Genomic DNA, 12011 nt, shown 5'->3' with positions numbered 1-12011 from the left:
GCCCTGTTGATGGGAGCTGGCTTTGACACGCGAGCCGTTGCCCTTTCTGTTTCCAGGGGGGTGGGTGGATGATGGTGGTATCTTACTCATCTGAGGATGGGGAGAAGAAGGTGGTACCTAAGATTACAGAATCGTAGAAATATGCTGGTGGGCCACGGGTCAGCTTTCCAGCATTTGCCTTTGCACGCTGGGGAACAGGGGACACCGTCTGCTCCAGGTCACATAGCCCTGAGAATTAGAGTCACAGGCCCACGTGCTCTTCCCTCTGCGCAACATACAGGTGACCTTTTTACAAGAAGAGAGGACCTATGAGATTAATGTCACCCAGTAGCACTAGACATGGGCATTTCGTATTTCCCCAGCGTGCAGTAAATACGGGATTTTTCTGGAGACGGAGGAGAATGCTTCACTTTAGTCACTCAGGAAACCAGAGGGGACATTCTATGAAGTCACAATTATGGCAAACTTGTGGGAATTTTGTATTGAAGAACCTAGAAGATTCGTCCCCGCCACACCATAAGCTGGGAATTTCTCTTTCGATTTTTTCCATCAGCAAAACCCACAGCTCTGGTCTTGAGGGGTTAATGAGAGACAGGTGAGGTGAGAGCTAGACTGGGTCCCTGAGGAAGACCGACAGGTCGGGGGGTCATTCAACCTCAGCAGGTCACACCTCTCCGAGTTGCGGTCTTCAACCTCGACCAGGATGTATTTTATTTTTTCTCTTGCATCCCACCAATATTTGAGTGCCTCCTTTGTGCTGGGCAGCACACAGGCATAACGGTGAGTCATCAGCCCATGCGTAGCCCTGGCCTCGTGTTTCAGAGACAGAGAGAGGCAAATGCAGGCTAACGAGCAAATAAATACGCACGGATATGCCCAGTCTTATGAAGAAGCAAACAGGATGCACAGAGAGAATAGGGATGATGAGGCTTCTTTATGCACTGGGCTCAGTGGGGGCCTCCCTGTGATGTGATATTTGAGTGGAGGCTGAGGGGCAAGGAGGCACGAACATTCCAGGTGGAAGGAACATCACGGGGGCAGGTCTCGGGGTAGCGAGAAGCTTGAGGTCTGGAGGGACTAGATCTCACCAGTGTCCAGCACGCTGGGCTGAGGGAGAACATGGCAGGAGATGGAGGCAAAGAGGCGGGCAGGAGCCGGGCAGACCAGACTGAGCTTTGCAGGCTGTGGATTTTATCTCACGTGCACTGGGAACCAGCAGGGCTTGGACCAAGGGAGTAACATTTAAACTGTGTGTTGAGAAGGTTTTAATGAGCCTTGAAAACATTAATCTACATGAAAAAGCCAGTCACCAAACCAAAGACCATATATTGTATGCCTCGATTTATGTGGCGTCCAGGATTCATTCCGTGAAATAGCGAGGCCAACCCAGAGAGGCAGAAAGTACATTAGTGCTGGCCCAGGGCTGGGGGTGGGCGGGGGGAGTGGGGAGGAACTGCTTCATGGGCACAGAGGTTTTTTTTGGGGGGAAGGAGTGTTGAAAATATTGTAAAATTGGTTGTGGTTATGGTTGTGCTCCTTTGAATATACCAGAGCTCACTGAATTGTACGCGTGCACTCGATAGAGGTGAAGTGTATGGTATGTACATTTTATTTCAGTAAAGCTGTTATTATGAAAATAAAAAAAGATGCATGCTGCCTGACAAACCTGCTCCATCGTCCCAGGCAGCTGTCCCCAGTTTAGCAGCTGTTCGGACCTTTCTCCCCTTCCTTGTCTGTGAGCATCTCGCCCTGACCCCTCTGCTCCCTCACCAAGTCAAAGGCATCAGCTGCTGATAATGTCAGATTCTTGCCCTCAGACTCCACATCTCCCCACCCCACCCAGGCTTCTGTGCTGTCCTTTTAAAATGCTCAGAAATGGTTTTAAATCCTGACTCTGCATCTTACTAGTTGTGTGATGTTAGGCCAGTTACTTTAACAGCTCCTTGAACCCCAGTTTTATTTTTTTAAAATTAAAATTTAAATTTGTATTTCACAAACACTTAAATAGCATTTACTATGACCCTATCGTTAATATTTGTAGATGCTTTAAGAATATTAACAAATATTTACAATCTTTTAACATGTTTACTCACCCAGATAACCCCATGAGGTAGGTACTCTTATCTTCTCCATTTTGTAAGGGAAAAAAACTGAGGCACAGAGAAGTTAAGTTATTTGTACAAGGTCACACAGCTAGGAAGTAGTGGAACTGAATCTAGGCAGTGTGGCTCCAGAAGCCCCCAAAGCATTCTCCTGGCCTGTAAAATGGGCTTAATGTAAAGCCCCTTCCCTGCTTTGTTGATAATCCTTTGATCTTCAATTATTGTATCTTATACCATTTCTGCAGTGTTCAGCAGGGAGCCTGAAGCAGTCTGTAAGTTGATGTATTTCTTTAAGTCACTTTCTGTCCATTTCTTCACTGACCACCTCAGATCCTGCAAGGATTTGGGTGCCCTGTTGATGTCTGGGCTCTGCCTCAGCTCTGCTTTTTTATTGGCACGATGTCCTGAAGAAGGCACTCTTTGCACTTGGGAATCCTCATCAGTAAAGTGGAGGTACTGCGACCTGGCCAGCATCCTCCCCAGGCTCACTGCAGGGATCAGTGAGACATCATCATACGGGCAGCTGCTCTGTAAACCATGCAGCCCCCTGTTGACGCAGGTACTTAATTCCTTATGCAGCCTAGCTGTTTGGACTGTGCGCTTTGAAAGGGTGCTGGCAGTGTTGGTAGAGGGTTGGATAAGCGGCAGTTTTTCCATGGCAATCCTGATGGACCCAGGCGGAATGGAGGTGATTGATGTGCTGCATGTTCGCCTCCTCAAGGTGGAACTTCCCCCAGGCAGTACTGACACTCAAGCAACGGGTGCAGCGGAAGCTTCCAGGTTTGCTGCCGTGATCCGCAGCCTGGTCCACACCCTGGGTTGGTTGTCTGCAGTTCTAGGAACTTAAATGTGCCGTGTGTACGGGGAACTAGTTAATTCTTCCTTTGGTTCAGGGTACGCGTGCCAGTGACAATAGTTGTAGCCAATGTTTGGTTTTTAGACCAAATCTAATTTATTGTTTTGGAAAAAGAAGCTGTGCTGTGCTGTGGGTGGGGGTTGGAGAGCTCAGTTTACTGGGTGAAGGACATTCTTTTCTTTCACATGCTGCCCCCCTCCTCCCCTTGGGTCCAAGTGTTCCAGAAGTGGTTACAATGGTTTGGTTACTGAATTACAACAACCAGCCTTGGAAAGTACACATTTCTTTTACCAGAGTATTGTGGCATATGTGCATTTTCACAATTTTATTTTTGATTTTTATTTTTATGTTTTTAGAATCTGAAAACTTGGTTTGCAGTTTTTGTTTAATAACAAATGTGACATGTACATATATGGACATCTGTGTGTGCACACGCGCCCCCCCCCCCCCCAAAACCTCAGACGTCTAAGGCAAAGTTGAATTTCTTTCCTGCCCTCGGTGTTATTTTTCAAGTCCATCATTCTTTTGGGTGGTGGGGGTGGGGGCAAGGGAAGAGGAGCTCAACACTGAACATTCAGGGCTATCATTATAGTCTCTTTTTTCTAGGGGAGTGGGGAGAGGTAATTAGGTTTAATTATTTATTGTTTTTTTTGTTTTTTTTTTTTAAACAGAGGTACTGGGAATTGAACCCAGGGCCTCATGCATGCTGAGCACATGCTCTGCCACTCAGCTCTACCTTCCCCCTGTCGTGATAGTCTGAATTCTGATCATTGCTTTAGACCATCAGTTCTTTGGTTGATCCTGATTTACATGTCAATTCTTTTTCAGTGATTTAGATCCTCATAAACCTCTGCGTCCAGCGATGATTTTAGGCAGCACTAACTCCGGTCCTGTCCCCTGTCCCCACTGTGGGCACGTCTCCCCTTTGTGGCTGGGCTTGGGATGCCGAGGGCTGGGGGGATGGTGGGCTGGACCTTCCACAGCGTCAGAAGTTGTGCAGTCTTGGGGGGTTTGGGCCGGGCGGGTTGCCAGACCTACAAGTTGGAAGCCAGAGGTTCCTGGTTAAAACCTTCAGCTGGGATGCATTCCTTACTAGTCAGGAACCTCAAATGAGGGCAGTCCATCTGCTGTTGTTTTCTGGATAACTTGAATCCTTGAACTCCTATTTACACGTCCTTAAATTATCCTGGCCAGGGCCTTTGGCTATTTCCAAGTTTTGTTTCAGTAATAAATCCTCTCCTTATGTAGTGAAACCCAAAGAGTGGCTGTTTCTTGGTTACATCTTCTGATGTCTTCAGGGTGACCTCGGTCTTAGAAGACATTGGTTACCAGCAAGAAAGTTGCATTTACTTTAGAAACAAAACTCTGACCACCCTCTGCCCTCTCTGTTGTGCCTTCTCGTAAGAAATGGAAACCATGGTTTTGTTGCTACATTCTTTTGTAGCTCTTCCACGGTATATGGACTGGTTTTTCCCAAATGTTTAAAAGCACACATTTTTATTTTGGCTTCAGCATTTCTGTTCTTACAGCTTGGTACCCCAAAATGGCCAGCAGCACATCCTTCCTCCTCAAAATCAGTTGCTCCGTTGGATAAACATAGTGAAGAGGCTCTGTTGGTTCCTAATTGGGTTTCCAGGGTTCTCGTGTGGCTGGGTCTTTGGATGTCTTTGGATTTTAGGCAGCTTCTGCTTTGAAGGCAGCGGCAGCCCCAGTGATGGCGTTATACGCTCATGGCTCTAATCAGGGCAGAAAACCTGCCCAGAGTTTTCCTCAAGACCAAGTTCATTCATTTGCTAATCGTTTTTGGCTCTAAGGATGTTTGGGGTTTAAGTTTCTGGGCAGTTGGTTTCCTTCTTCATACTCTGCATCTTTGCGGGGAGAGATTTATGCTGACCTAAATCACGAGTGGAGAAGCGCAGACGTTTAGATCTGAAACGAACGGAGAGCTCTTCTGATCTGGTTTTCAGACGTGGCGTCTCATTGTGGTCCCCTTTCCTCAGGTTACCCTTAACCGGAAGCCTGGCCGGATGACTGAGAAAATCAGAGCTGCGAGTAGGGAGTGTGTGGGTGTCAGTTTTAATCGAAGCCTCGTAGTTCACACCAGGGGCCCAGGAACCGGATATAAGCGGTTGAGCCAGTGTTGCGCATGGTAGGACCTGGACTAAAGCCAGGATAAGAAATCAGGTTCCCTTCGTTAGAAAGTGGGTCATTGGTTGCCAGGGGCTCTGGAGAAAGAACTAACACACAAGCGGGGCACAGGGGAACCGTTTGGGGTGGTAGAAATGTTTACATCATGATCGTGGTGTGGTTAAATGACTGTGTGTATTTGTCGAAACTCATCAAGTTGTACACTGCAAATTGGTGAACTTTATTCTGTACAAAGTGGTTTAAAAAGTTGGAAGCGGTCTCCTGAAACGTGTTCAGCACTTTTTGGTGGAGGGAGGAATATGACCTTCTCTCTGCTTTTAAATTCAATGTAATGATATTAAATGATTCTTTCAAAAGTATAAAAACAAAAGAAAAAAATCAGATTTACTTAATTCCCAGTCTAGTCTGTGCCTCCAGCTGGCAGATTTATCATCACTCTGTACTCTTTGCTGCTGGTAGTTGTACCAAGTGTTGCACACCTTTTCTGTAGACTGCCAGATAGTAAATATTTCAGGCCTTGCAGGCATTTGGTCTCTGTCTCAACACTCAATTCTGTTATTGTATCTCGAAAGCAGCCAGAGACAATATGTAAACAAAAGAGCACGGCTGAGTTCCCTTTATGGGAACCTTACCTACAAAGCCCATGAGCTGTGTTTGCCAGCCTGTGAGTTGCACCTTTGTTCCTTTTGAGAAACCCAGCAAAGCGGGTGTTTTCTGCATCCTCACCAGGGGGATGAATGTTGTAGAAAAGCGAGACTGTAGAGGAGTCAGGAGACGACAGGCCCTAAAGGGCTTGGAATGCCCCGCGAAGCTCACGGATTTGGATGATGGTAGAAATCTGGGCAGCTGTGACAGCAGGACAAGATGGAGGGGGCCTCTTGGAGGGACACAGCATTAAAATGGGGAGAACTCGAAGACCTGGAGACGTAAAGTCCTGGGGGTGAAGGATCTGGAAAAGGAGGGCACAGCTCCCACTTTCTGGTTTGGGCAGCTCTGTAAGCCTTGGAGTCATTGACCAAAATAAGGAAAAGGGGAGAGAAAGGGAGGCTAGATGAGAGAGAGGAGGGTTTCAGGTCTGAATTGTGCTAGGTCTTAGATTAGAGAGCAGAGCTGGGGAAGCATCACGGTCTAGCTCTGTAGCCTTCAAATGTTGATCGTGCTTTTCCGTAAGTAAATAATTTGTGGCCATTCACCGAACAACATGTAGACATTTATCTATCAGTTCTATGCAGTCTACTGGACTGGCATGCACATTATACAACCGTAACATAAGAAATAGGCATTTCCAAAGGATAAGAAGTTTAAAAAAAAATCATAAGGCATATTTGTTTAATGTGTGATTCTTCATTAATGGTAGATGTGACACCATACTTTCTGGTTGTTCTCTTAGATTTGGTCATCGTCTGATTAGAAGCATCAGTTGACCATTTTTGATGGTTAGCTTGTGCTTGTCTTATCCTCAGTTCATTTTGCTTTTTCTGGGCCCCTTGTCCTCTTGAGATTGGTGGGGGCAGACTGGATACTGAGCCAAAGAAAGGAGGTCATGGTTGCAGTGTCTCCCCTCAGCACGGATGCAGGATATTCTGACAGAGGAGAAAGAGGAGGGCTTGTGAGGAAGTTGGGTCCTTCCACATCCAGAAGAGGGAACTGTGCGTCCATCAGGGGCCTCAGCAGGTGCAAAGGCGGTGGCACGTGCTGGATGTGCCCTTTTGTCTCAGGCTGCCCCATGGGTCTCCCCTCCTTCCTGCATCCTAGAGACACTGGTTGCAGTTTTGACTCATTACGGAAGGCTGAGGGGTGGATGGGTATAGCTCCGTGGTACAGCGCATGTTTAGCATGCATGAGATTTTGGGTTCAATCCCCGGTTCCTCCTTTAAAACAAACAAACAAGCCAACCAACCAACCAACCAACCAAACTAATTAAAAAGGAAAGGCCAGCCAGACCAGGCAAAAAGAATTCCTCAACCCTTTGAAGTTATAGAGCTAAAGTCAGTACACTCTATGTTTTAAACATGATGTTATTGCCTAGATTCAGATGGCTATACTTAAACCAGTTTCATCAGCTGGCTTTAAAATTAAGATATACAGACGTCAACGAAACAGGGTGACGAAAGAGTCATTCCAAAAGGGTAGAGTTGGGTGGCTCACTTCAGAAGAGGGCACTCGGAGGTCTGAACAGTACACCACCCTTTTGAATTTTGGGAGACGTTACAACATATTGGATCAGGAGTATCAGTAAGTTGAGAAGGCTGGAGAGCTTTGATGTCAGATCTTTGCCATTTAATAGTTTTAAAAGTGTTGGGAACTCCGGGAATATTGTAATTAGGTGTAAATATTCCACTCAACCCTTGTTCCCTTCCCTCTGGTTCAGATCATCAAGAACTGACCTCTTCCTAAGTCCTCATCTCCGTCGTAGTGGAGGTCCGTACCCAGCGCAGTGCCTTGTATGGGGTAGTCGCTCCATACGCTGTTGAATTAAATTGAATTCGTGTGATCTGTGATGGAATCTCCTATTCGAAGAACACAGTCTACCAAATCCTGTTCGCATCATCTGTCACTGGGGGCCCTTAGAAGTCCTGGATGAGATGCGAATCTACAAGCTTTAGCTAGACCCATTTCTGTATCAGTACATTTCCTTAAAAACAGGGCAAAGCAAAACAAAACTCTCTCGTTAAACATGCTTTAGTGATCAAAAGTCCTTGATGGGAAGAGCTGTAGAACCACTCCGGGCTCACTGTCTTTGCAGGAATAGAGCTTTGGCTGACTTGGACCTGTTGGCTGAGAGCATGGTCTTGTTAAGTCCTTGCCGTGGGCTGTACCTGCTGGAACAGAGGGCCATCTAGTCACTGACCTGATTTTAGTCTCGTACAGGAAATAGGAAGAGAATAGCTCTAGACTTTTTTGCATTGGGGCATCCACTCTCACTGCTTAATCCTTTTCATGTTTTACAGAGATTAATTAATCAAAACCGATTCTTAGTACAGGGTGAGTAGCTCGTTAAAGATTGGAGTTTTATTTTGGGGTTTTATTTAGTTTATACTATTTCTCAATGTGGAAATGACCTCCTTTAATCTTGAAACATTGAAACTTGCAACCAGTATCTTAACTGATATCACAATCAGTAGTTCGTTATCTCTACTCATTTGCATGGGAAAATAAGATCAGGTGACTTGTGCATTGGTATAACATTCATATTTACGTGAAGTCCTTTGTCTTTCTTATGCATTCATTTATTTATTTCACAAATACTGTGCACCATCAGTGTTCTGGATGCAGGGGGATAAGCAATGAATAAAAAGGAGACTATTTTCATGGTGCTTATGTTCTGATATAAATCCTAACATTTTTAAGTGACAATAATGATAATGGTAAGTTCACAAATCAGGGGCACCTTCCAGGGAAAGTAATAACATGGGCTGTGGAGATTTTGTTTTATCTCCAATTTACTCTGTTCCAGAGGGGGTACCTAAGTGTTTGAGAGTTTATGTGTCTCTGTAGTAGCTTTTGTTATTGAACCTATAGGAAACTGAGGGCCTGAATAAATTGCTTTTTTAACTGAACAAAATACAAAGAGTGTTATTTGCTTCATAGTGGTCTAAGCGCTTTATAACTATTAACACTTGATTTTCATTTCAGATCTGGGTAGTAGATAGTATTAGTATCTCTGTTTTACGAATGAGCCAACTGTGTAACTTGCCCCCGGGCACCCAGGTAGCAAGAAGCATGACTGAGAGTGGAAGTCAGACTCTTAACCACTGCCCTTCTGCTTTCTGATATAAATCATGGAGTAGTATCTTTTAAATCATAAAATGTTTTATTTTTTTCCTTTTTGCCTTTGGGATTTCTTTGAAGGTTTAGGATTGCTTACAGATTTGGGAACCGGAGGATGTCTGGGCCGCCTCTCCCTGTGGCTTCTATTCCATGGGACTCCCTTTTCTTTTAATTTGTGCTTCTTTTCACATGCAATTATGTGTTTAATTTAATTTGTGTAAGTGGACTGTGTTTAATCTAATTTTATTTAATTATGTGTTTCTCTCAGTCCTGCTAGACTTTCTGTAAATTCCTTGAACCAAAGAATTGACAAATAGGTTAAAGTGTACAGTGTATTACCAATTCTAAAACCAGGTTATTTGTAAATGGGGACTTCCCCCTCCTTTGTGGAACTGCATAATTGTTTGATTTGGCTTTTTATAAATGTTTAATTGTATTCTAAACAATTGGAAAACTGAACAATTGGCCATCATGTATTGAAATAATGAAACTGGGGACAATACTGTTTAAAAACTAGCATATTCAATATATGTGTCCCTTGATGGGAAAGCCTTAAAGCCACTTTAGAGTCTGTGTTTGGGTAGGTAGCAACATGGAGTTTCTACTTGGTAATTCTCCTGTACCTCGGGATCTTTTGATTAGTTGAGGTCAGATCATTATATGCCTCAGAATTCTCAAGGAGAATCTGGCCCATTTCCAGGGAAATGTTCTTCTGTTTTCTTTATTTCTCTCCAACCATTTGCAGCTCTTGTCCTCTCCAGAACGCTCCTCCCACCTCCCATCTCAGCCTTCCTCTCTGTGTCCAAAATATTTCCGTCATGCTCCGAAGCTACTTCTGAAATCCTGTTTCTTCAGTGAAATGTTTCACAGTTCATTAGAAGAGAAACCTGGCCTCGTCTTTATTTCTGCTTGTTACTCAGGGATGAAGTTTAATGAACCTCCGTTGTGCATGGCTCCTTCACTTTAAATTTGATGGACTGATTTCTTCTGCACATGAAAACTAATCCAAATCTCTCAGTTTTATGGTTGTATTTTGAGCAATGAACTTGCTTGGCCCAGTAAACAAGAATCTCAGTTCTGTTGGTCATTGGGCCGTGTTTATTTTAGGAAAGAGTTTATCACATGTGGAGGAATATGAAATAAAATGTTATTAGGTTCATATTGGCTTACTAGGGCTGTCAAAACAGAGAACCACAGACTGGGTGGCTGAAACAACAGGAATTTATTTTCTAGCAATTCTGGAGGCCAGGAGTCTGGGATCATAGTGTTCGCAGGGATGGTTTCTTCGGAGGCCTCTTTCCTTGGTTTGCAGATCCATTCTTCTCCCTGTGCCCCACATGCTCTTCTCTGTGTATGTATCTCCTCTTCGTGTCAGGACACCAGTCACAATGGATTTGGGTCCAACCATATGACCTCATTTTAGCTTTATCACTTCTTTAAACATACTCCCTCCAAATACAGTGATGTTCTGAGATACTGCGATTAGAACATCACCATATGAATCTTGGGAAGATACAGTTCAGCTGTAACAAGGTTTAAATGTATGATTTAGTTGTCCTAAACTTTTATGACAAATTGAAACAAAAATTCTCTTTAAAGCTTAAAGGTAAGCAAGGGAAGACAAACTTCTGAAGGAGGGGAGATGGTAGGATATGGGTTTGATCTGGCTTAAAGCTGGCTAAGTGATGTAGGGTAAAACTCACAGTAATTAGTCGTTTGTCTGTATTTTCCCAATTTTTTGGATTCAGTGAAATGTGAAGTATCTTCTAAGTACCTCTAGGTTTCCATGATTCTGTTTTAGTAACTGTTTTGTAATTTGACCTTTCTGTTTATTTGGGAAGATGCTTGGAGAGGAACTTTTATAATCTCATGTTTGCCAGGTAGAATGCAAAAAGATTAGGGCTGGTGTCAACAGACCTTGATTTGAATTTGAGCTCTTCTGTATTGAGCTGAAGAAGATGGCTAACAAAGTCCTCGGCATCTTACCAGCTCTGTGACTGTGGACAAGTCATGCAACCTCCATGAGCCCTAATTTAGTCATCTATAAAATGGAAGTATAGTTGCCAAGAGGTTCTCTTTGGCTCTTGGCCCTTGTCACTGTTGTCAACTGCAGATCGGTCCTGCCCCTGAGCAGACAGATGGCCCTGGGTACCCAGGTTGGATGCCACCCTCCATACCTGCTGACTTGCGTCGCCTCCACTGCCTGCCCCACTCACGTGCCATGGGGGCCACTAGTGGCTTGAGGCCATCAAAATGGAGCTGGGTTTGTATCAGTGTCCCCAACCTGCTGCTAGACAGATGTCGCTTCAGGGAGGATGGGTTGGTTCCAACTAGCTATCATAAAATTAATTTTTTCTTGCCTCCTCTTCCTGTAATTTGGTAGCCCCCAACTTTTATCAGGATATTGTTCCTCTTTCTGTATCTTATCTAGAGGCAAATGGTGAAAGTTTGTGGGGCAGAGGTGTGGTCTAGCCTAGCACATGAGAATTTAAAATCCATGGACTTTAGTATTGCCAAAAGTAAGTACTGGACCTACGTCTGCTTCTCCTTGTTCAGAGTATCCACACAGAGAGCTTTTGTGAGGGGTAAATGAAGTGGATGTGCGTGCGTGCGTGCGTGCGTGTGTGTGTGTAGGGAACAGCAGCATGCCTTCTACATACTTTGTTCTAGTTAAATTGAGTTTTCATCCTGTGTGTTGGGATTGAATTTATATAAATCTAGCCTTAAAACACTAAGGTGACTTTTAATTATTAGACTTAAATGGATCAGTTGATTCAGTGTAAAATTTTCCAGTAAAACCATTAAAACATGTTGACCAGAGAGTTCTCTATACAGGAATAAAGAATCTTAAGTTCTATTAGGCTTACCTATTTTAATCAGTATATAAAAACATTAAAATACAACACTGTTGGCAGTTGTATTTGACCTGGAAAAATTCCTGTAAGCTAACCTATTCTACCACTGCTGGTGCCTTCAAAAATTCCCATAACCTAACTATTTCTCACTGCTAGTACCTTCTCCTTTGGAGTCTGTGTTCATCAGAACTTTTTCAGTTGCAAGGGATAGAAACTCAACACAGATCAGCTTAAGCTAAAAAGGGAATTTATTTTGATTTAAGTACAAAATTCTGGGGT

General features: G+C 44.0%; 1 protein-coding gene across 3 annotated transcripts in view; it reads left to right on the top strand.

Annotated features, from left to right (window-relative positions):
• CNKSR3 (CNKSR family member 3) overlaps nt 1-12011 on the top strand; it is an 89357-nt gene that overhangs the window by 41173 nt on the left and 36173 nt on the right. The gene's annotated exons all lie outside the window — the stretch shown is intronic.

The sequence above is a fragment of the Camelus ferus genome, chromosome 8 (genome assembly GCF_009834535.1).
Source record: "Camelus ferus isolate YT-003-E chromosome 8, BCGSAC_Cfer_1.0, whole genome shotgun sequence".
Lineage (NCBI taxonomy): Eukaryota > Metazoa > Chordata > Mammalia > Artiodactyla > Camelidae > Camelus > Camelus ferus.
The sequence above is the reverse complement of the archived record's forward strand: the minus strand, read 5'-3'. Positions and strand labels throughout refer to the sequence as shown.